General features: G+C 33.6%; 1 long non-coding RNA gene across 2 annotated transcripts; it reads left to right on the top strand.

The window, feature by feature from the left end:
• The first annotated feature begins 3,577 nt into the window (after positions 1-3,577).
• Positions 3,578-10,908, top strand: LOC130054787 (uncharacterized). Of its 2 annotated transcripts, none has more exons than XR_008803125.1 (6): positions 3,578-3,642; positions 4,729-4,956; positions 8,376-8,403; positions 8,535-8,585; positions 9,422-9,535; positions 10,779-10,908. It is a non-coding gene; the product is annotated as an uncharacterized LOC130054787 (long non-coding RNA). The 2 variants fall into 2 exon arrangements; XR_008803126.1 differs by lacking the exon at positions 10,779-10,908 and adding an exon at positions 10,118-10,163.
• The last annotated feature ends 312 nt before the right edge of the window (positions 10,909-11,220 follow it).

Here is an 11,220-nt window from a genome sequence, read left to right as displayed (position 1 = left end):
AAAAATTCATTTGATACTTAAGTGTTTGTCGTAGATCGTTATGCTCTTGGTGGGTAGCTTTCAAACATGACATATTAGTGGATTTACCCTGCGATCATCTTTACAATTGGAATAACTTGAATGAAAAAACCTCTGAGAAAATTAGCCGGAAAAAATGCGTCCAATGCCACTCTCATAACAGTTCAGATCCGTGAGTAGTTTATTGTTATTCATTTTTGTCTAGTTTGTAAAATAATTAGACAGTAAACAAATATATCTGCAAATCACCGTTAAAACTTGTCACATTAAAATGAGTTCTATTAATTTATTTTAGTCTTAGTACCATATACCCCGTACTGAGCCCTTGTCGTCTCAGTTTCTTATCACTGTAAATATTCCATTTGTAACTTCAGTCCACTGGACATTTAAACCGCCAATCCGTGCTACAATTCATACTGCAAACGGTAGTCCAGGGAGAAGGATGTCAATATACTTCTCTCGTTATATTTAATTGTATTGCCATTAAATTCTTTATTATCCACATGACTGGCACTGTGATGACAAGTTTTATCTAGTTATATGGTCCTGCTTTTCTGAAGTCCTGTCCTGTTCGCCTGTGTATTCCTTCTGGTGATTCCTAACAACCTGCTAACCCGAGAAGCCTGGTTATGTGTGGTGTCCTACCTGTGGACAAGTAAGATGTGTGTGTGTGTGTGTGTGTGTGTGTGTGTGTGTGTGTGTGTGTGTGTGTGTGAAGGGACCGGTGGTTTTTTTTTGTAGAACAGGTCACAGGAGCGGAATGTATGAAAGACAAACCAGTAGCGACAAACCATACCAATCAGCATTTTATGTTTATACTTGTAACTTGATTATTAATTCCATTAAATATGTAAAGTGTTACAAAATTCTTATTTTCTTTGGGTTGTCTCGACGTAAACCGCCATTAGCTCAGCTATTCGTAACAAACATAAACTTCTAGCAAAACTTTAAACGAGAAATGTCTGTGCCGATAGGTGTTTGTGAATAAAGTTGTATCACATTTGTAACTATTCATAAATCTGACAATTAAATTGCATTTTGAAGTCTGTAATTGATCAATCTGATGATATGAACGTATTAATCAGCAAGAAACATTTATTATTTTCTATATGTATTTAGTTCTGACGGTCAGGGATGCAGATTCAAGATTGGATGTTCTAAGTAAAATTAAGACGGCAATGTTTTCTGTGAGGAATGTATTAAGACTCAACATATCATATGGCAACACAACTAAGGGTAATTAAAATTCAAGTGTATCCAACATGGCTGTAACTTGTTTAAAGATTGATCTGCTGGAATGTAGCCACTGAGAAAAATCACAGATGCTGAGATTCTTGGATAATATTTGATGGAGTGTTTTTTAATTTCTCGTCTTTCTTGGAAGGAACTGTGTACAACTGAATAATGCAAATGTAGATGTAATTTACTGAAGAATATTGATAAATGTAAAATAAATATCGTGTGTTAATCATTGTTTACAAACTCTATTTTATATAAATCTTGAACATATAATTAAAGATTGATTAATTCATTTCCTGCACTGACTGTGAGCTTTAGAGTCTGCAATTTAAAATGTAGAATTCTTAATCGAATAGAAAGCAATCAGGATAAGTCTGACAGAAACAGAACAACTTTAAATTCCAATTCTTAATATAACCAAAACGGACACAAAATTTGCTTTCAGCAAGAAAATAACACCAACACAGCACCCCGTTTTGGAAGGTGGGAAATATTTTTGAAATGCCTGTATTTTATAAGTCATTCACCTATAGTATATAAACCCATTTAATTTAATTCTGATAAATAAACCTTAAGCTCATTTAAACAACAGCAATCCACACGCCTGTAAATTGTGTTGTTATAAACGATGGATGTGTTGGAAATTTTATTAGGCATCAATTTTCAATTTTGCATTGTGAATTAACTTTTTAATGCCATCATCACAGAATCCAATATTCATGAAAATGAATGAAATTATTTGCTACAAATTAATTAGAAAAATGCGCTTATGTTCTTTTGGAGAGAGAACTCACACAAGCCAAAAGACCATCCCTATTCAGTTTTTTCACTAAAGTTGGATTAATCGGGAAAGAAAGAAATAAAATGAAAGGGCTGTGTAAGTATATTATGACCTAAGTAACATAATGTTTCTGATACCTTGCAGCTTTAGTTGACATATAAAACAAATTAGAAAGCTTTAGTGCATATGTAACAGTGTTCAGAATGTGGATAGCTGATAAAAATCAGTGCCAAAAAATGTTGGGAAAAGCATGTATACTCGATCATTAATATACTAGAGTTACGTGTAGCTGCTACAGTTCCTATTCAATGTTTCCATGGAGACAAAACAGTCAGATTACTAACATTTTTTAATAGGACTTTTGGACTATCTCTGGTCAAAACTGACTCAATTGAGTATAAGTAGGTAACATACTTGTAGATAATGTAATTAAAAAGAGATTTGAATAACCAACATCATGTTTCCATAGAATTAGTTTTCTATAGCAACGAAACTACAAATTGAATCATTCTTTAATTAGTATAGTTAAGCCAGCCTATGAATACAAAGATAAAGTTCTGATATTATAGAATCAATCTACTGAACTACATTGAATTGTTTTCAATGATTATGGTTGCTGGCCCTTTCATTTGCATAGTAACATATTTACCTTCACATTTCCCCTTTGTAATACTTAAATCTAAGCAGAGTCATATAATGTTTTTTATAGGAAATACCAATATAGATAAATATCTAGTTATCTTATCTTGTGAACAGCCAAAATTACATTCGATACAAAGTAATTCAAACACATTCAAAATATAGATGTATGTTGTCCTGTTTTCCTGTAAATGATGTCATAAAATAGCTTAAAATTGATTTTTTTTAAATAGTCAATATGCCAAAACATTAATTTTTCAACTTCATGAACAAAGTGTAATTCAATATTGACTTATTGATGTTTTATTATGTATTTGCTATGCTTAATCTAATTTTTAAGCAAGCAATAAAGAATTGTGTACACCAGTAAAATTAATTTATTAATGTTTAATAAAAACAGGCCAAAATCGGGCATTTCTAAGCATCTTGGGAGCTATTTTCAAGGTGTTCTTGTAACCATGGCAACGGTACCTCAATTACAAATTTTGATGACGAATTCTATGCGAGGGAATCAAATAATCACTATATGCCAAATTTCAGCAAAATCGGTGAGGGTACCTATCCATCCCTATATTCAAAATGTTGATGCTTACAAAGAATGGCTCTTAAAGCAGTTGAGAGAAATGATCACTATATCCCAGCGATAAGAAAACATTGGTACATGAATTTTGGAAATCCACGATGGAAAAGCTGAAGTCACCCAGTTTGTTTTACAGATAAATTCTTATTTTGCCGTTAACACAGATATTTAATACAATATCTATTTATATATGCACCTCTGGTATATCCAGGAGTCCGTGTTTGCCCAACAATATATTTTGTATTGCTTATAGGAGTTACGAGATCGATCACTGTTCGTTATCTACACCTTTCTTTCTTATCAGGCAGAATGTATTCACACGATTCTACATGGGAAGGCAAAATTTCTTCCTGTGGCCGAGTACGTGGCAGATGTTGAGTATACTGTGAGTGTCTTTTTAGTTCAATCTAGCCATCACACTTGACTTTCTAAACACCTGTAATTTTAGATATCGATTAAAGGTTCTTATCATGATGCACTTGAAATATCCATACTACATTTAGTCCATTTACAAGTTTGCGAATATTTATAATCTTTGATTACCACAAAATTGTTCCTGCATACCGATAGTATTCATACTTTCTTCATATATAACGTATTTAAAATTGTTTCTTCTATTCCTTATTTTAAAATATTTTATTAAAATTTTATTAAAAATTTTTTTATTTTAAAATAAAAATGGCATATCACATTTTCACTCTTTGTCCTTGGAAGCTGTTTAGGATGTTCAAAATGCTGACGGCCGATTCGATGTGATGGCTTAAAATGGTTATCGCTTATGGAAACATTTCTTGTGAAATTATATATTCACAACTTACACCATTGAGTTAAGCCATCTCAATTACCATGATGATAAGTTATATTGCAGTTTCTACTTGTGGAAAATATCATATTATGCAACATAATTATGACTGTTTCGTTGGGATTATTAATCGAAAATTATGTTTGAAGAAAGTAAACGGAAAAGTTCCCAACATCAAATACACTAAGTTACAACTCAGGTGACAGCTTGGAGAAGATGCTTATACCCTATAAGAAAACCCTATATAAATCAAATTAATTTCCTGAACATTTGATGTGTTTTACAATAACCAAACAGAATAGGGTGTGCATACATTGTAAATATTAGTACTGAATGGTTGATTTGACATAGGTATTTGTTTAAAAACCGGCAATTTGACAGCTGTGATTAACGAGGTAATTTCATATACGTATTTGTTTAAAAGACATGCGTTTATTACAGCGTATATAAAGACATGGCATTTTCTCTCGATATAATTGAGACTCGCAGAGACGGATATTCAATATGGTTCCTATGAGGGTATCACTGCTGTTTGCAATACCACTAATTGGTATTTTTTTGCAAAGTAAAAACAACATATCTTTATCTCTATGTTCAACTGTAGTGTCCATCATATTATTTTCATTTATATTTATTGATAGTTGTGACTCACAAAACTTATTATTTCAGAATCATCCAGCAAGAGCATTGACGAAAGTAATCATCATGTGGAAAGTTCCTCAGACCTCGGTGAGTAACTTCTTCTGCGTATGAAATTAATAACATTGCATATATTAGACCGTTTTTAAAGAGGTTTTTTTATACTACGGACTACGCCTTTTTACCCAATGGAGCTATATGGATGGTGGCGGTTGAAAGGGTGTGCTTACTCCTCCTAGATACCCGATCCCACTTTTGGTATGTCTAAGGTTCTATATTTGTACAGAACTTAATTTTGTTTTTCTTATAGAAGTTATATTTCTCAACTAATTGAATACCCTAGAGCTTGTTTTCCATATGATCAGTTAGTGAATGGAGGCAGGATAGTGAAAAACAAATTGATCTTACAGAGGTTTCAACAGTATTTCACAAATTCGTTGGCCGTTATAACGACCAAGTTTAGCAATACAACTGGTTGATACAAGTGCTTACTCCTCCTAAGCACATCACACCTGTGGTATATGCAGGGGTTCGTGTTTGCCAAACTCTGTATTTTCTAATGCTTCTAGGAGTTTTGACATTAATCACTGTTCGTTATCTTTACCTTTCAGTAGTAGTGTACCTTGAAATTAAGAAAGTTTCTCTTTTGTCAACTTCCCATATTTATATGGGAATATTATATTAGCACTTGCATGTCAACCCATGATAGGTTGTACTGGCAAACTAGATTGCTATACTGACCATATAATTTACGAAATGCTGACTTTAAATGAGACCGTTGGAACTCTTGCACCATCAACTTGTTTGTCAGTACCCTGGTTCTTCGACAAAAATGTAACACGCAAATATTCATACATATTGATTACTCATAAAAGGTGAAGATAACGAACAGTGATCAATCTCATAACTCTAATAAGTAATACAAATTAGATAGTTAGGCAAACACCGACCCCAGGACACACCAGAGGTAGGATCGGGTGCCTAGGAGTAGTAAGCATCCCCTGTCGAACGGTCACATCAGCTGTAAGCCCTGTATCCTGATCAGGTAAACGGGGTTATCCGTAGTCAACATCAGTGTGCCAAGAACGGCTTCACAATCGGTATGCAACACGTCAGACAGCATTTGACCCAATGATAGGTTGTAATGACGAACTTGATCGTTATCATGATTAGAATTTGGAAAATGCTGACTTCAATCGAAACTGTTGAAACCCATGTGTCATCTACTTGTTTGTCGGTAGCTTGCCTCAATTTAAAAACTGACTATACGCAGAACAAGCTCGTGCGTATCATATTCAGGTGATAATGGAACATTGCTACATAAATATGGTAATTTGACAATGGAGAAGCTGAAATCATCACCTTTGTCATTCTGTTGAGTTGTTAGTTAATGTCTACTTTCAATGAAACGTTTAAGTATGAAGCAGAAGTGAACAACTCTGTGTTGTCTTTTACTTCAATCTTACAGGGATATATCGAATCGACAAATGAATTAATCTTATTATTGTTAATGGACAAAACGTCGTCGATATATCTAATGTAAAACGTATACGGTTCGAATTTTGATGCACCAGATGGGCAATTCGACAAATAATGTCTCTTGAATGATGCTCAAGCCGAAATTTTTGAAATCCGAAATAACTATAAACTTGTAAGAGCTAAAAGGATAAAAACCGAGTGTTAAAGACGGGAGCCAAATTTGTCTGAGGATCAGAGCTATGCATGAGGGAGATAATACTTGATTTTGAATTGAATTTCTAAATCTTATCACAGCAATTAGTTATACATCCATATTTTCAAGCTAGTAACGAAGTGCTTAGCTATTGGACTGTAGAAACCCTCGGGGACTACCAGTTCAAAAGCAGAGGCCTCGACCCAGGGGTCGTAATTTAATACGTATATGGTACCAATTTTGATACACCAGATGCGCATTTCAATCAATAATGTCTCATTATTAAGTCCAAAATAACAATTAACTTGTAAGAGCTAAAAGGAAAACCAGAGTGACAAAGACTGGAGCCAAATTCGTCTGAGGATCAGAGCTATGCATGAGGGAGAAAATCATTAATTTTAAAATGAATTTCTAAATCTTATCACAGCAATTAACATACATCCGTATTTTCAAACTAGTAACGAAAGACTTAGTTACTGGGCAAATGTCGAATTGAAGGCAACAGCAAGAGATGTTTTCTTTTCGCGTAGAAGCTTTTGAATAAATTCTGCTTCATATGAATATAGAAACAAATTCGTGCCCATGGCAATGTCGGAAGACCTGATCACCAAAGACCACGAAGATATTGTCAATAAGGAACTCTAGCATGTACTTCATTTCAACTTCAGAGTACTTTTGCGTGGACCCAGAGTGGTGTTTAACAAAGTAAGTTTTTGGATGACTAATAACTAAATAAGAATATTTCATTTTTCATTTTGTGTTGAAGAAGCAACTGTCTATGATGTAAAAAAGTCTAGTCTTTGATTTATCGCTATGAATGATCGTGTAAAGAGTTGACAAGTCATACGTTTTGATGTTCTTGATTTGGGAAAAGTTTTGTGATTTCAAATTTACTAAAAGAATCCACATTTGATTAACATCACTTCTGGCATATTTAGTCGCACAATAAGTTTGAAGTTTCTCTTTCACAGCTTTTAATATTTTCATGAGGAGCAAAGATAGTAGGTCATCCAAAAATTACTTTTTTTAAACACCATTCTGATTTTACGCACTCAGTACTCTGAAGTTGAAATTGAAATGAGTTCCTCCTTGACAATATCTTTGTATTATTTGGTGCTAAGGTCTCCCTAGAGTCTTTTGGAATACATATGAGCACCAATTGTGCTCCTTTGCTTGTTGACCTTTTTTATATTCATGAAGCAGAATTTATTCAGAAACTTCTACGTGAAAAGAAAAAAATATCTTGCTGTGGCCTTCAATGCGACATTTAGATATACCGACAACGTTTTATCTATTAACATTGCTAATATTCTTTCACATGTCAATTCAATATATCCCTGTGAACTCAAAATAAATGACACCACAGAGTCATCCACTTCGGGCTCATACTAAATAATAATAATAATGATTGGTTTTATATAGCCCCTTTTCCAGCGTATGCTGCTCAAAGCGCTTTACAATAATCAATGTACATTATTACCCTGGCAGACCTTATATCTATCTAGAACTTTCTCAGCCTCCTAGGAAGCATACAGTGCAAGCTGCCATTACAAGCGCTAGAGCACTAACATTCTAACAATATCTTTCACTGTCTATAGCCAGGTACCCCTTTTACACTTGTGTGGAGTTAGGAAATTCATGTCTGATTCTTTTATCACTTCTGGTTTACTAACCTCAGAAGGATAGATTGTTCATACTTTTGTTTTGGTGCGTCATTTGTGAAAATAACCCTTGCATCTGATTTTTACCTCAAATTCTATAAACATATTTGCAATTGTTTACTGGGTATATACCATTAGAATAAATTTAGAAAATACTTAGCTATAACAATCTTAAAGAAATTCATTTAAATCCAGTAACTGTTACATTTCAATGAAAAAAGTAGAATTAGGTGAGGATGCCGCAAATAAACCAACAGTACGAAAATTAAAAGTCCCAAATTTTGAAAACAAATAGTAAAACTCACAACATAATTATAAAAGTTCAATTTCAATTCCTTCTCCAGGTGGGAAACACGAGCTGATTCGAACCAGGTGAGATGTAGATAGTGCTATTGCAGGTAGTAGACTGTCTGGATGATTTTGTATGTATTGCAAATGAAATTATCTCTTAGATGGTATGTTACGAAGAATAATTATGATAATTTTTTTCATATTTTTTAAAGATATGACAGAATCTGAGCGTGCAGTGGGCGATTCAGCGCTATCAAATGAGGGTAATTGTTTGAAATCATTTTAGTATCAATGTTTTTCTTTGAGATTACTTGTTTGAGTATATATTTCATTTTGAAAATATATAACATGACGGCATGAACTGTGAAATTTAAGGAAAAATCATGGATGCTCGTTAGCGTTTCATAAAACGTATAAAGGCGTGAAGCCTTGCGGTTTAAAGTCATGCTCAAATATGAAGTTTATTTCTTATATTTCTTTATTTCTGTTGAATGTGCAGCCATCATAAAATGCATGCTATAATTTACAAGTAGCATTGTATTCGTACGCAGATTATTTACAACTGCAGCTCATTCATGAGGAAATAGCTACCAATGCAATTTGTAAAGCTATCAATTGCAAAAACATTGAAAATATATATTGAAAATATACGTGGTAGTGATACATTAAAATATATTCTGTCACTTTTACGAAGTTCTTAATCATATTTGTGTAGAATACCGAACAATCTCTATCTCAATATAGTTATATTATTATAGAATACTTTATCTCGTTATAATCATATCAGTGTAGAATACTGAACAATCACTATCTCTATAATTATATCATTGTAGAATGCTGAACAACCACTATCTTACTATAATTATATTAGTGTACAATACTCTATTTCATCATAACTATATTAGTGTAGAATACTGAACAATCAATATCTTATTATAATTATATTAGTGTAGAAAACTGAACAATCAGTATCTCATTACAATTATATTAGTGTAGAATACTGAACAATCACTATCTCATAATTATATTAGTGTAGAATACTGAACAATCAGTATGTTATTGTAATTATTGATTGACGAAACTGTGAATTATTCATCAGATGAAACACATGACATAGAAAAACGGAAGGGTCGACGTAGGCGAAGAGGGGGCCGCAGGAGGCCACGGCGCAGGAGATTTCGTATCAGCAGTGTTTTTAATAGCTTAGAAACTGGTAAGTCTGGTAAGCCTCATTTGATAAATATAATGACATTATAGCATGTTAATATTTCCATAGTTATGCGTACTTGGAAAAAAACTACTATTCAGTTTGTTCCAAATTCAAATTAAATCTGTTTATTATTGCACATACTATTTACCACTCCTCATCCTTTGGGCCAAATTTTCTTATTGGCTTCGATTCCTATCTACTTTTTGGAGTATATTCTGTGTTATTAATTGTCTCATCGATCTTTTTGATAGCAAATGGATATATGTATGTGTATTTACACGTAGAAGAAAAAATATCCTGCATCAACAAGCACTGTTTCTGTATTAGTATCGCAATGCGTGGTACTGCGGTAAGAGTTAATGCCCGTGAGCCATATATCTATTCATTTATTCAGGCATCTTTTCAAGAACAATGTATCGATCATTCACGCAATTATTAGGCAAAGGTTTCGTCTTTGACCGTGAAGTGCCACTGCTGCTTATCAATATCAGAAATGAACATCCGTGCGCAAGTACGACTTTGTTTGCTGATGTAAACCTCTACCATTTTCATGTATCGACATATTAAAATATTTACTATGTGCAGGTTTAAATATCGCCCAGTCTCTCAAGGATCGGACGTGAGACACTGGTGGGACCGATGACGAATACTAGGATGAAGATGCCTTAAATACATGTACAACAAATTGTACAAAATAAATTCTAAAATATAATTGGTTTTATCATTCTCACAAACTTTTTAAAAGGGTTCTGGTAATTTACATAGCATTTAATGTTGAATGGTTATTGAAGTTAAATTGGTAAATAATGGCACGAGTTGACTGTTGAAATGCACGAGCTTGTGAGTGCATTTTGACAGCCAACGAGTGCCAAAATTCACCGATGTAAGTTCAATGACCCTTTTATTATATAGCTAAAGTATTTTGTTGTTAAATTCTATCCCTTTTCATTCAAACTACTCCAAAATAGATGAGAATTCATCAATATTGGTATCTAAGGTGAAGGTGTACAACATTAGCATGCATTTCTTAACTGTTCAATATCAAACCCGTCATTATGGCTTGCTTATGTCGTTAGGTAGCAGGGGACAGTTTCGCACTATAGGCCCGGTCAACTTTTTTTTTTAAAAAATGGAAATACCCTATATTTGAAGTGATATTACATGTGTAAAAATGTATACAATAATTTTAGGATGCATGTCAAATGTAGCTGAGTGCTTAATAAAAATGTTGATATACAACATGTAGGTGTCACCATGATTCCAAGCATATAGATGGGTGCAAATACGAAACTAAGACACGTGGTCAGTTGCTGAAGAAATTCTGGTGAAAACATGCAGGGTTTAGCAAAAGGTCTGTAGCTGTGAGGGAAGGTGGATGGCCCCATATGAGAGGTAAATTTTTGAGAAGGGCAGATAGGGTTCTTGATTGTGCACAGTGTCTAAATCCCCATGTTTGGTATTGTGATGATGTGGGGGTGGTGTGGATTAGCCCAAATGAGGGAAAATCAAAGCAAAAAAGGGGAACCTGCTCAGAGCATGTTTTGTGCACCAACACCAGTATTTATAGATTACATGTAATTTAGGATCATAATTTATTAACTACACTAATATGAAATACAAGTATTGACATAAAAGGGAAAGATGATTTTTCATTAGTCTGTCATAATCTGACTTTGGCGTATACCCCC

Source organism: Ostrea edulis, chromosome 5, assembly GCF_947568905.1.
Source record: "Ostrea edulis chromosome 5, xbOstEdul1.1, whole genome shotgun sequence".
Classification (NCBI taxonomy): Eukaryota; Metazoa; Mollusca; class Bivalvia; order Ostreida; family Ostreidae; genus Ostrea; species Ostrea edulis.
This window is presented reverse-complemented; position numbering and strand designations above follow the sequence as displayed.